Source organism: Phalacrocorax aristotelis, unplaced genomic scaffold, assembly GCF_949628215.1.
Source record: "Phalacrocorax aristotelis unplaced genomic scaffold, bGulAri2.1 scaffold_130, whole genome shotgun sequence".
NCBI classification, from domain to species: domain Eukaryota; kingdom Metazoa; phylum Chordata; class Aves; order Suliformes; family Phalacrocoracidae; genus Phalacrocorax; species Phalacrocorax aristotelis.
The window spans coordinates 23,382-38,566 of NW_027441300.1; positions in this window are offsets into that span (position 1 = coordinate 23,382).

Sequence of the window (15,185 nt, forward strand, 5' to 3'; positions counted from 1 at the left end):
ACAGCAACCGAGACCCGAGGAAGGTCGGAGACACCCAACACGAAACACACACACTGCACAATAACGCACACAGCCTGGAACCGCCCTGCCCGGCACACGTTCCCGTCACATTGAAGAGGAACCCGCTCCTTTTCCCTGCTCTCAAAGGGGACCGCTTCCCGGACAGCCCGCTCCGCTGCACCATCCTTAAAACCCCTGCCTCCCCCAACCCCTCCCCCAGCACCGTTGCCTCAACTTAGCTTTCAAGGGGCCGAGAGTCTCAGTCCACCCATCCTTCAGAAGAACAAGCGCACGGTCAGCCCACTGCATCGGTCCTCCACGGGCCAGGTGCCTTTTCATCACCTAAACAAAAACAACAACAATACACACACAGCAGCCCTGTCAGCCGGCATCCCATCACTCCACAAGGACCCACCCCCGCAACGCCCCCCACCTCACGCGCGCCCGGCTGCTCCGCTCACCCGGCTGCTCCGTGCCCGTTCCGGACGAGGACGAACGCCATCCCCTGCGGCCCCTAGAGATACCACAGGGCACACAAAGTTACCGTCGCTCCGCCAAAAAACGAAGAACGAACCACACCAGCCCCGCGCCCCTCCCCTCTGCGACCCAGCTCACCTCAAACGCGCATCCAGGCCCAAAGGCAGCCGGCGCACAACCTGCAAAACCAGAGACAAACGCTTCAACTGAGTGGCCGTACGACACCTTGCTCTCAAACAGCCGCCTGGCCTTCAAGCCCCTCACCTCTCGGACCTCTCGTCGGCACGCGGCGTCTCCCCTCCGAAGCCTGCGTGCGGCACCTGCAAGAACCCAAGCAAAAAAGGACCCGCTCGGGTGCTGCGGGAGTCTCAGGATACCCGCACAAACACCCCCCCCCCACCCCCCATCTCAGGCGTCTCAGACACGCACCTTTTCCTCGACAGCTCACCTGCCCGGCCTCCATCAGATCCGGTTGCCGTCTTGAGGCTCGCCCGCCACCTGCAAGAGCCAAACGCACGTTGCTCGCAACCACCTGCAACGCGACCCCTCAGGACGAATCGCTACGCTTCAGCCCACCCGTCACCGCTCACCCTGTGCCTGGGCACCCCTCCGGTGCCCAGATCCCGCTCGGCTCCTCGCATGCGTCCACAAAGAAAAATTACCACAACGGGCTCATAGAGCCAACAGCCACATCTTCCCTCCAGATACACCGCACACCAACTCACCTGCTTACAGCGCCGTCCTCCATCACCCTGCACGACTCCTCCCTCGGCACCCGCCAAACCGATGCCAAACACGTCACCTGCATGCACAGCGACAGCTGAACCACGACGCAGGTCTCGATCGCACGTAGGAACACCCCTCGAGCGCCCAACTAGGGCGGCTCTTAAACATGAGCACAATACATCAAACAGTAAGCCCAGCACACAGACAAGCCAGAACACCCTTGACACGCTACCCGCTCAGCTAAGGCTCTAGCTCCCTCCCCCAGACACCTACGGTTGTTCCCTGGGGGCCCACAAAACCCAACAGGAATTACTTCCCTCACCCACCGACAACAGCCAGTCCATCCAAGACGGCTGCAAAATTCCTTCCCCCCCACCCCCGCCACAGCCTGGGCGCATCCCTAGATGCCAGCACCACCCGCCTTGCCCTGACTCTACATCCCCGGGCAGGGCGGCTCCAAGACAAACACAGAACAACGCTACACAGAACGCTACAGGCCACGCGCCCCGAAGGATGAGAGGCAGCTCTCGGAGAGAACGACGACACCCAGACGGAAACCCCCCGTCCGGCAAGACCGCCTGCGGGACCCCGACGGTGACGTCGGCAGGCCCTACGGCAACGCCAGAGCACGCCGACAGCTTCGCGGCCCGTGACAAGAGCTTCCTCTCACAACCGAGACGACGGACGTGCAAGCAGCCCAGCTTCAAGACCTAACCGCCTAAGGATGCAAGGAAGAAACGCCAGTCCCAAAAAACTCACAGCGACAGAGCGGCGCTGCTCACGCAGCCGGGAACGACGCCGCCCAAGACGACCGTCCGAGACGCCAAAACGATCCACGCCCGAAGCTTGCGACGCCAAAAGAGAAGCGCCCGACGGGCGCCGAGCCCACGACTAGGGCCTCGCCGGGCCCTACTAACGCTGCCGAGGCACCTGCCTGGCTCCTAAAGAACAAAGACAGCAACCGAGACCCGAGGAAGGTCGGAGACACCCAACACGAAACACACACACTGCACAATAACGCACACAGCCTGGAACCGCCCTGCCCGGCACACGTTCCCGTCACATTGAAGAGGAACCCGCTCCTTTTCCCTGCTCTCAAAGGGGACCGCTTCCCGGACAGCCCGCTCCGCTGCACCATCCTTAAAACCCCTGCCTCCCCCAACCCCTTCCCCAGCACCGTTGCCTCAACTTAGCTTTCAAGGGGCCGAGAGTCTCAGTCCACCCATCCTTCAGAAGAACAAGCGCACGGTCAGCCCACTGCATCGGTCCTCCACAGGCCAGGTGCCTTTTCATCACCTAAACAAAAACAACAACAATACACACACAGCAGCCCTGTCAGCCGGCATCCCATCACTCCACAAGGACCCACCCCCGCAACGCCCCCCACCTCACGCGCGCCCGGCTGCTCCGCTCACCCGGCTGCTCCGTGCCCGTTCCGGACGAGGACGAACGCCATCCCCTGCGGCCCCTAGAGATACCACAGGGCACACAAAGTTACCGTCGCTCCGCCAAAAAACGAAGAACGAACCACACCAGCCCCGCGCCCCTCCCCTCTGCGACCCAGCTCACCTCAAACGCGCATCCAGGCCCAAAGGCAGCCGGCGCACAACCTGCAAAACCAGAGACAAACGCTTCAACTGAGTGGCCGTACGACACCTTGCTCTCAAACAGCCGCCTGGCCTTCAAGCCCCTCACCTCTCGGACCTCTCGTCGCCACGCGGCGTCTCCCCTCCGAAGCCTGCGTGCGGCACCTGCAAGAACCCAAGCAAAAAAGGACCCGCTCGGGTGCTGCGGGAGTCTCAGGATACCCGCACAAACACCCCCCCCCCACCCCCCATCTCAGGCGTCTCAGACACGCACCTTTTCCTCGACAGCTCACCTGCCCGGCCTCCATCAGATCCGGTTGCCGTCTTGAGGCTCGCCCGCCACCTGCAAGAGCCAAACGCACGTTGCTCGCAACCACCTGCAACGCGACCCCTCAGGACGAATCGCTACGCTTCAGCCCACCCGTCACCGCTCACCCTGTGCCTGGGCACCCCTCCGGTGCCCAGATCCCGCTCGGCTCCTCGCATGCGTCCACAAAGAAAAATTACCACAACGGGCTCATAGAGCCAACAGCCACATCTTCCCTCCAGATACACCGCACACCAACTCACCTGCTTACAGCGCCGTCCTCCATCACCCTGCACGACTCCTCCCTCGGCACCCGCCAAACCGATGCCAAACACGTCACCTGCATGCACAGCGACAGCTGAACCACGACGCAGGTCTCGATCGCACGTAGGAACACCCCTCGAGCGCCCAACTAGGGCGGCTCTTAAACATGAGCACAATACATCAAACAGTAAGCCCAGCACACAGACAAGCCAGAACACCCTTGACACGCTACCCGCTCAGCTAAGGCTCTAGCTCCCTCCCCCAGACACCTACGGTTGTTCCCTGGGGGCCCACAAAACCCAACAGGAATTACTTCCCTCACCCACCGACAACAGCCAGTCCATCCAAGACGGCTGCAAAATTCCTTCCCCCCCACCCCCGCCACAGCCTGGGCGCATCCCTAGATGCCAGCACCACCCGCCTTGCCCTGACTCTACATCCCCGGGCAGGGCGGCTCCAAGACAAACACAGAACAACGCTACACAGAACGCTACAGGCCACGCGCCCCGAAGGATGAGAGGCAGCTCTCGGAGAGAACGACGACACCCAGACGGAAACCCCCCGTCCGGCAAGACCGCCTGCGGGACCCCGACGGTGACGTCGGCAGGCCCTACGGCAACGCCAGAGCACGCCGACAGCTTCGCGGCCCGTGACAAGAGCTTCCTCTCACAACCGAGACGACGGACGTGCAAGCAGCCCAGCTTCAAGACCTAACCGCCTAAGGATGCAAGGAAGAAACGCCAGTCCCAAAAAACTCACAGCGACAGAGCGGCGCTGCTCACGCAGCCGGGAACGACGCCGCCCAAGACGACCGTCCGAGACGCCAAAACGATCCACGCCCGAAGCTTGCGACGCCAAAAGAGAAGCGCCCGACGGGCGCCGAGCCCACGACTAGGGCCTCGCCGGGCCCTACTAACGCTGCCGAGGCACCTGCCTGGCTCCTAAAGAACAAAGACAGCAACCGAGACCCGAGGAAGGTCGGAGACACCCAACACGAAACACACACACTGCACAATAACGCACACAGCCTGGAACCGCCCTGCCCGGCACACGTTCCCGTCACATTGAAGAGGAACCCGCTCCTTTTCCCTGCTCTCAAAGGGGACCGCTTCCCGGACAGCCCGCTCCGCTGCACCATCCTTAAAACCCCTGCCTCCCCCAACCCCTCCCCCAGCACCGTTGCCTCAACTTAGCTTTCAAGGGGCCGAGAGTCTCAGTCCACCCATCCTTCAGAAGAACAAGCGCACGGTCAGCCCACTGCATCGGTCCTCCACGGGCCAGGTGCCTTTTCATCACCTAAACAAAAACAACAACAATACACACACAGCAGCCCTGTCAGCCGGCATCCCATCACTCCACAAGGACCCACCCCCGCAACGCCCCCCACCTCACGCGCGCCCGGCTGCTCCGCTCACCCGGCTGCTCCGTGCCCGTTCCGGACGAGGACGAACGCCATCCCCTGCGGCCCCTAGAGATACCACAGGGCACACAAAGTTACCGTCGCTCCGCCAAAAAACGAAGAACGAACCACACCAGCCCCGCGCCCCTCCCCTCTGCGACCCAGCTCACCTCAAACGCGCATCCAGGCCCAAAGGCAGCCGGCGCACAACCTGCAAAACCAGAGACAAACGCTTCAACTGAGTGGCCGTACGACACCTTGCTCTCAAACAGCCGCCTGGCCTTCAAGCCCCTCACCTCTCGGACCTCTCGTCGCCACGCGGCGTCTCCCCTCCGAAGCCTGCGTGCGGCACCTGCAAGAACCCAAGCAAAAAAGGACCCGCTCGGGTGCTGCGGGAGTCTCAGGATACCCGCACAAACACCCCCCCCCCACCCCCCACCTCAGGCGTCTCAGACACGCACCTTTTCCTCGACAGCTCACCTGCCCGGCCTCCATCAGATCCGGTTGCCGTCTTGAGGCTCGCCCGCCACCTGCAAGAGCCAAACGCACGTTGCTCGCAACCACCTGCAACGCGACCCCTCAGGACGAATCGCTACGCTTCAGCCCACCCGTCACCGCTCACCCTGTGCCTGGGCACCCCTCCGGTGCCCAGATCCCGCTCGGCTCCTCGCATGCGTCCACAAAGAAAAATTACCACAACGGGCTCATAGAGCCAACAGCCACATCTTCCCTCCAGATACACCGCACACCAACTCACCTGCTTACAGCGCCGTCCTCCATCACCCTGCACGACTCCTCCCTCGGCACCCGCCAAACCGATGCCAAACACGTCACCTGCATGCACAGCGACAGCTGAACCACGACGCAGGTCTCGATCGCACGTAGGAACACCCCTCGAGCGCCCAACTAGGGCGGCTCTTAAACATGAGCACAATACATCAAACAGTAAGCCCAGCACACAGACAAGCCAGAACACCCTTGACACGCTACCCGCTCAGCTAAGGCTCTAGCTCCCTCCCCCAGACACCTACGGTTGTTCCCTGGGGGCCCACAAAACCCAACAGGAATTACTTCCCTCACCCACCGACAACAGCCAGTCCATCCAAGACGGCTGCAAAATTCCTTCCCCCCCACCCCCGCCACAGCCTGGGCGCATCCCTAGATGCCAGCACCACCCGCCTTGCCCTGACTCTACATCCCTGGGCAGGGCGGCTCCAAGACAAACACAGAACAACGCTACACAGAACGCTACAGGCCACGCGCCCCGAAGGATGAGAGGCAGCTCTCGGAGAGAACGACGACACCCAGACGGAAACCCCCCGTCCGGCAAGACCGCCTGCGGGACCCCGACGGTGACGTCGGCAGGCCCTACGGCAACGCCAGAGCACGCCGACAGCTTCGCGGCCCGTGACAAGAGCTTCCTCTCACAACCGAGACGACGGACGTGCAAGCAGCCCAGCTTCAAGACCTAACCGCCTAAGGATGCAAGGAAGAAACGCCAGTCCCAAAAAACTCACAGCGACAGAGCGGCGCTGCTCACGCAGCCGGGAACGCCGCCGCCCAAGACGACCGTCCGAGACGCCAAAACGATCCACGCCCGAAGCTTGCGACACCAAAAGAGAAGCGCCCGACGGGCGCCGAGCCCACGACTAGGGCCTCGCCGGGCCCTACTAACGCTGCCGAGGCACCTGCCTGGCTCCTAAAGAACAAAGACAGCAACCGAGACCCGAGGAAGGTCGGAGACACCCAACACGAAACACACACACTGCACAATAACGCACACAGCCTGGAACCGCCCTGCCCGGCACACGTTCCCGTCACATTGAAGAGGAACCCGCTCCTTTTCCCTGCTCTCAAAGGGGACCGCTTCCCGGACAGCCCGCTCCGCTGCACCATCCTTAAAACCCCTGCCTCCCCCAACCCCTTCCCCAGCACCGTTGCCTCAACTTAGCTTTCAAGGGGCCGAGAGTCTCAGTCCACCCATCCTTCAGAAGAACAAGCGCACGGTCAGCCCACTGCATCGGTCCTCCACGGGCCAGGTGCCTTTTCATCACCTAAACAAAAACAACAACAATACACACACAGCAGCCCTGTCAGCCGGCATCCCATCACTCCACAAGGACCCACCCCCGCAACGCCCCCCACCTCACGCGCGCCCGGCTGCTCCGCTCACCCGGCTGCTCCGTGCCCGTTCCGGACGAGGACGAACGCCATCCCCTGCGGCCCCTAGAGATACCACAGGGCACACAAAGTTACTGTCGCTCCGCCAAAAAACGAAGAACGAACCACACCAGCCCCGCGCCCCTCCCCTCTGCGACCCAGCTCACCTCAAACGCGCATCCAGGCCCAAAGGCAGCCGGCGCACAACCTGCAAAACCAGAGACAAACGCTTCAACTGAGTGGCCGTACGACACCTTGCTCTCAAACAGCCGCCTGGCCTTCAAGCCCCTCACCTCTCGGACCTCTCGTCGGCACGCGGCGTCTCCCCTCCGAAGCCTGCGTGCGGCACCTGCAAGAACCCAAGCAAAAAAGGACCCGCTCGGGTGCTGCGGGAGTCTCAGGATACCCGCACAAACACCACCCCCCCCACCCCCCATCTCAGGCATCTCAGACACACACCTTTTCCTCGACAGCTCACCTGCCCGGCCTCCATCAGATCCGGTTGCCGTCTTGAGGCTCGCCCGCCACCTGCAAGAGCCAAACGCACGTTGCTCGCAACCACCTGCAACGCGACCCCTCAGGACGAATCGCTACGCTTCAGCCCACCCGTCACCGCTCACCCTGTGCCTGGGCACCCCTCCGGTGCCCAGATCCCGCTCGGCTCCTCGCATGCGTCCACAAAGAAAAATTACCACAACGGGCTCATAGAGCCAACAGCCACATCTTCCCTCCAGATACACCGCACACCAACTCACCTGCTTACAGCGCCGTCCTCCATCACCCTGCACGACTCCTCCCTCGGCACCCGCCAAACCGATGCCAAACACGTCACCTGCATGCACAGCGACAGCTGAACCACGACGCAGGTCTCGATCGCACGTAGGAACACCCCTCGAGCGCCCAACTAGGGCGGCTCTTAAACATGAGCACAATACATCAAACAGTAAGCCCAGCACACAGACAAGCCAGAACACCCTTGACACGCTACCCGCTCAGCTAAGGCTCTAGCTCCCTCCCCCAGACACCTACGGTTGTTCCCTGGGGGCCCACAAAACCCAACAGGAATTACTTCCCTCACCCACCGACAACAGCCAGTCCATCCAAGACGGCTGCAAAATTCCTTCCCCCCCACCCCCGCCACAGCCTGGGCGCATCCCTAGATGCCAGCACCACCCGCCTTGCCCTGACTCTACATCCCTGGGCAGGGCGGCTCCAAGACAAACACAGAACAACGCTACACAGAACGCTACAGGCCACGCGCCCCGAAGGATGAGAGGCAGCTCTCGGAGAGAACGACGACACCCAGACGGAAACCCCCCGTCCGGCAAGACCGCCTGCGGGACCCCGACGGTGACGTCGGCAGGCCCTACGGCAACGCCAGAGCACGCCGACAGCTTCGCGGCCCGTGACAAGAGCTTCCTCTCACAACCGAGACGACGGACGTGCAAGCAGCCCAGCTTCAAGACCTAACCGCCTAAGGATGCAAGGAAGAAACGCCAGTCCCAAAAAACTCACAGCGACAGAGCGGCGCTGCTCACGCAGCCGGGAACGCCGCCGCCCAAGACGACCGTCCGAGACGCCAAAACGATCCACGCCCGAAGCTTGCGACACCAAAAGAGAAGCGCCCGACGGGCGCCGAGCCCACGACTAGGGCCTCGCCGGGCCCTACTAACGCTGCCGAGGCACCTGCCTGGCTCCTAAAGAACAAAGACAGCAACCGAGACCCGAGGAAGGTCGGAGACACCCAACACGAAACACACACACTGCACAATAACGCACACAGCCTGGAACCGCCCTGCCCGGCACACGTTCCCGTCACATTGAAGAGGAACCCACTCCTTTTCCCTGCTCTCAAAGGGGACCGCTTCCCGGACAGCCCGCTCCGCTGCACCATCCTTAAAACCCCTGCCTCCCCCAACCCCTTCCCCAGCACCGTTGCCTCAACTTAGCTTTCAAGGGGCCGAGAGTCTCAGTCCACCCATCCTTCAGAAGAACAAGCGCACGGTCAGCCCACTGCATCGGTCCTCCACGGGCCAGGTGCCTTTTCATCACCTAAACAAAAACAACAACAATACACACACAGCAGCCCTGTCAGCCGGCATCCCATCACTCCACAAGGACCCACCCCCGCAACGCCCCCCACCTCACGCGCGCCCGGCTGCTCCGCTCACCCGGCTGCTCCGTGCCCGTTCCGGACGAGGACGAACGCCATCCCCTGCGGCCCCTAGAGATACCACAGGGCACACAAAGTTACTGTCGCTCCGCCAAAAAACGAAGAACGAACCACACCAGCCCCGCGCCCCTCCCCTCTGCGACCCAGCTCACCTCAAACGCGCATCCAGGCCCAAAGGCAGCCGGCGCACAACCTGCAAAACCAGAGACAAACGCTTCAACTGAGTGGCCGTACGACACCTTGCTCTCAAACAGCCGCCTGGCCTTCAAGCCCCTCACCTCTCGGACCTCTCGTCGGCACGCGGCGTCTCCCCTCCGAAGCCTGCGTGCGGCACCTGCAAGAACCCAAGCAAAAAAGGACCCGCTCGGGTGCTGCGGGAGTCTCAGGATACCCGCACAAACACCACCCCCCCCACCCCCCATCTCAGGCATCTCAGACACACACCTTTTCCTCGACAGCTCACCTGCCCGGCCTCCATCAGATCCGGTTGCCGTCTTGAGGCTCGCCCGCCACCTGCAAGAGCCAAACGCACGTTGCTCGCAACCACCTGCAACGCGACCCCTCAGGACGAATCGCTACGCTTCAGCCCACCCGTCACCGCTCACCCTGTGCCTGGGCACCCCTCCGGTGCCCAGATCCCGCTCGGCTCCTCGCATGCGTCCACAAAGAAAAATTACCACAACGGGCTCATAGAGCCAACAGCCACATCTTCCCTCCAGATACACCGCACACCAACTCACCTGCTTACAGCGCCGTCCTCCATCACCCTGCACGACTCCTCCCTCGGCACCCGCCAAACCGATGCCAAACACGTCACCTGCATGCACAGCGACAGCTGAACCACGACGCAGGTTTCGATCGCACGTAGGAACACCCCTCGAGAGCCCAACTAGGGCGGCTCTTAAACATGAGCACAATACATCAAACAGTAAGCCCAGCACACAGACAAGCCAGAACACCCTTGACACGCTACCCGCTCAGCTAAGGCTCTAGCTCCCTCCCCCAGACACCTACGGTTGTTCCCTGGGGGCCCACAAAACCCAACAGGAATTACTTCCCTCACCCACCGACAACAGCCAGTCCATCCAAGACGGCTGCAAAATTCCTTCCCCCCCACCCCCGCCACAGCCTGGGCGCATCCCTAGATGCCAGCACCACCCGCCTTGCCCTGACTCTACATCCCCGGGCAGGGCGGCTCCAAGACAAACACAGAACAACGCTACACAGAACGCTACAGGCCACGCGCCCCGAAGGATGAGAGGCAGCTCTCGGAGAGAACGACGACACCCAGACGGAAACCCCCCGTCCGGCAAGACCGCCTGCGGGACCCCGACGGTGACGTCGGCAGGCCCTACGGCAACGCCAGAGCACGCCGACAGCTTCGCGGCCCGTGACAAGAGCTTCCTCTCACAACCGAGACGACGGACGTGCAAGCAGCCCAGCTTCAAGACCTAACCGCCTAAGGATGCAAGGAAGAAACGCCAGTCCCAAAAAACTCACAGCGACAGAGCGGCGCTGCTCACGCAGCCGGGAACGCCGCCGCCCAAGACGACCGTCCGAGACGCCAAAACGATCCACGCCCGAAGCTTGCGACGCCAAAAGAGAAGCGCCCGACGGGCGCCGAGCCCACGACTAGGGCCTCGCCGGGCCCTACTAACGCTGCCGAGGCACCTGCCTGGCTCCTAAAGAACAAAGACAGCAACCGAGACCCGAGGAAGGTCGGAGACACCCAACACGAAACACACACACTGCACAATAACGCACACAGCCTGGAACCGCCCTGCCCGGCACACGTTCCCGTCACATTGAAGAGGAACCCGCTCCTTTTCCCTGCTCTCAAAGGGGACCGCTTCCCAGACAGCCCGCTCCGCTGCACCATCCTTAAAACCCCTGCCTCCCCCAACCCCTTCCCCAGCACCGTTGCCTCAACTTAGCTTTCAAGGGGCCGAGAGTCTCAGTCCACCCATCCTTCAGAAGAACAAGCGCACGGTCAGCCCACTGCATCGGTCCTCCACGGGCCAGGTGCCTTTTCATCACCTAAACAAAAACAACAACAATACACACACAGCAGCCCTGTCAGCCGGCATCCCATCACTCCACAAGGACCCACCCCCGCAACGCCCCCCACCTCACGCGCGCCCGGCTGCTCCGCTCACCCGGCTGCTCCGTGCCCGTTCCGGACGAGGACGAACGCCATCCCCTGCGGCCCCTAGAGATACCACAGGGCACACAAAGTTACCGTCGCTCCGCCAAAAAACGAAGAACGAACCACACCAGCCCCGCGCCCCTCCCCTCTGCGACCCAGCTCACCTCAAACGCGCATCCAGGCCCAAAGGCAGCCGGCGCACAACCTGCAAAACCAGAGACAAACGCTTCAACTGAGTGGCCGTACGACACCTTGCTCTCAAACAGCCGCCTGGCCTTCAAGCCCCTCACCTCTCGGACCTCTCGTCGCCACGCGGCGTCTCCCCTCCGAAGCCTGCGTGCGGCACCTGCAAGAACCCAAGCAAAAAAGGACCCGCTCGGGTGCTGCGGGAGTCTCAGGATACCCGCACAAACACCCCCCCCCCACCCCCCATCTCAGGCGTCTCAGACACGCACCTTTTCCTCGACAGCTCACCTGCCCGGCCTCCATCAGATCCGGTTGCCGTCTTGAGGCTCGCCCGCCACCTGCAAGAGCCAAACGCACGTTGCTCGCAACCACCTGCAACGCGACCCCTCAGGACGAATCGCTACGCTTCAGCCCACCCGTCACCGCTCACCCTGTGCCTGGGCACCCCTCCGGTGCCCAGATCCCGCTCGGCTCCTCGCATGCGTCCACAAAGAAAAATTACCACAACGGGCTCATAGAGCCAACAGCCACATCTTCCCTCCAGATACACCGCACACCAACTCACCTGCTTACAGCGCCGTCCTCCATCACCCTGCACGACTCCTCCCTCGGCACCCGCCAAACCGATGCCAAACACGTCACCTGCATGCACAGCGACAGCTGAACCACGACGCAGGTCTCGATCGCACGTAGGAACACCCCTCGAGCGCCCAACTAGGGCGGCTCTTAAACATGAGCACAATACATCAAACAGTAAGCCCAGCACACAGACAAGCCAGAACACCCTTGACACGCTACCCGCTCAGCTAAGGCTCTAGCTCCCTCCCCCAGACACCTACGGTTGTTCCCTGGGGGCCCACAAAACCCAACAGGAATTACTTCCCTCACCCACCGACAACAGCCAGTCCATCCAAGACGGCTGCAAAATTCCTTCCCCCCCACCCCCGCCACAGCCTGGGCGCATCCCTAGATGCCAGCACCACCCGCCTTGCCCTGACTCTACATCCCCGGGCAGGGCGGCTCCAAGACAAACACAGAACAACGCTACACAGAACGCTACAGGCCACGCGCCCCGAAGGATGAGAGGCAGCTCTCGGAGAGAACGACGACACCCAGACGGAAACCCCCCGTCCGGCAAGACCGCCTGCGGGACCCCGACGGTGACGTCGGCAGGCCCTACGGCAACGCCAGAGCACGCCGACAGCTTCGCGGCCCGTGACAAGAGCTTCCTCTCACAACCGAGACGACGGACGTGCAAGCAGCCCAGCTTCAAGACCTAACCGCCTAAGGATGCAAGGAAGAAACGCCAGTCCCAAAAAACTCACAGCGACAGAGCGGCGCTGCTCACGCAGCCGGGAACGACGCCGCCCAAGACGACCGTCCGAGACGCCAAAACGATCCACGCCCGAAGCTTGCGACGCCAAAAGAGAAGCGCCCGACGGGCGCCGAGCCCACGACTAGGGCCTCGCCGGGCCCTACTAACGCTGCCGAGGCACCTGCCTGGCTCCTAAAGAACAAAGACAGCAACCGAGACCCGAGGAAGGTCGGAGACACCCAACACGAAACACACACACTGCACAATAACGCACACAGCCTGGAACCGCCCTGCCCGGCACACGTTCCCGTCACATTGAAGAGGAACCCGCTCCTTTTCCCTGCTCTCAAAGGGGACCGCTTCCCGGACAGCCCGCTCCGCTGCACCATCCTTAAAACCCCTGCCTCCCCCAACCCCTTCCCCAGCACCGTTGCCTCAACTTAGCTTTCAAGGGGCCGAGAGTCTCAGTCCACCCATCCTTCAGAAGAACAAGCGCACGGTCAGCCCACTGCATCGGTCCTCCACAGGCCAGGTGCCTTTTCATCACCTAAACAAAAACAACAACAATACACACACAGCAGCCCTGTCAGCCGGCATCCCATCACTCCACAAGGACCCACCCCCGCAACGCCCCCCACCTCACGCGCGCCCGGCTGCTCCGCTCACCCGGCTGCTCCGTGCCCGTTCCGGACGAGGACGAACGCCATCCCCTGCGGCCCCTAGAGATACCACAGGGCACACAAAGTTACCGTCGCTCCGCCAAAAAACGAAGAACGAACCACACCAGCCCCGCGCCCCTCCCCTCTGCGACCCAGCTCACCTCAAACGCGCATCCAGGCCCAAAGGCAGCCGGCGCACAACCTGCAAAACCAGAGACAAACGCTTCAACTGAGTGGCCGTACGACACCTTGCTCTCAAACAGCCGCCTGGCCTTCAAGCCCCTCACCTCTCGGACCTCTCGTCGCCACGCGGCGTCTCCCCTCCGAAGCCTGCGTGCGGCACCTGCAAGAACCCAAGCAAAAAAGGACCCGCTCGGGTGCTGCGGGAGTCTCAGGATACCCGCACAAACACCCCCCCCCCACCCCCCATCTCAGGCGTCTCAGACACGCACCTTTTCCTCGACAGCTCACCTGCCCGGCCTCCATCAGATCCGGTTGCCGTCTTGAGGCTCGCCCGCCACCTGCAAGAGCCAAACGCACGTTGCTCGCAACCACCTGCAACGCGACCCCTCAGGACGAATCGCTACGCTTCAGCCCACCCGTCACCGCTCACCCTGTGCCTGGGCACCCCTCCGGTGCCCAGATCCCGCTCGGCTCCTCGCATGCGTCCACAAAGAAAAATTACCACAACGGGCTCATAGAGCCAACAGCCACATCTTCCCTCCAGATACACCGCACACCAACTCACCTGCTTACAGCGCCGTCCTCCATCACCCTGCACGACTCCTCCCTCGGCACCCGCCAAACCGATGCCAAACACGTCACCTGCATGCACAGCGACAGCTGAACCACGACGCAGGTCTCGATCGCACGTAGGAACACCCCTCGAGCGCCCAACTAGGGCGGCTCTTAAACATGAGCACAATACATCAAACAGTAAGCCCAGCACACAGACAAGCCAGAACACCCTTGACACGCTACCCGCTCAGCTAAGGCTCTAGCTCCCTCCCCCAGACACCTACGGTTGTTCCCTGGGGGCCCACAAAACCCAACAGGAATTACTTCCCTCACCCACCGACAACAGCCAGTCCATCCAAGACGGCTGCAAAATTCCTTCCCCCCCACCCCCGCCACAGCCTGGGCGCATCCCTAGATGCCAGCACCACCCGCCTTGCCCTGACTCTACATCCCCGGGCAGGGCGGCTCCAAGACAAACACAGAACAACGCTACACAGAACGCTACAGGCCACGCGCCCCGAAGGATGAGAGGCAGCTCTCGGAGAGAACGACGACACCCAGACGGAAACCCCCCGTCCGGCAAGACCGCCTGCGGGACCCCGACGGTGACGTCGGCAGGCCCTACGGCAACGCCAGAGCACGCCGACAGCTTCGCGGCCCGTGACAAGAGCTTCCTCTCACAACCGAGACGACGGACGTGCAAGCAGCCCAGCTTCAAGACCTAACCGCCTAAGGATGCAAGGAAGAAACGCCAGTCCCAAAAAACTCACAGCGACAGAGCGGCGCTGCTCACGCAGCCGGGAACGACGCCGCCCAAGACGACCGTCCGAGACGCCAAAACGATCCACGCCCGAAGCTTGCGACGCCAAAAGAGAAGCGCCCGACGGGCGCCGAGCCCACGACTAGGGCCTCGCCGGGCCCTACTAACGCTGCCGAGGCACCTGCCTGGCTCCTAAAGAACAAAGACAGCAACCGAGACCCGAGGAAGGTCGGAGACACCCAACACGAAACACACACACTGCACAATAACGCACACAGCCTGGAACCGC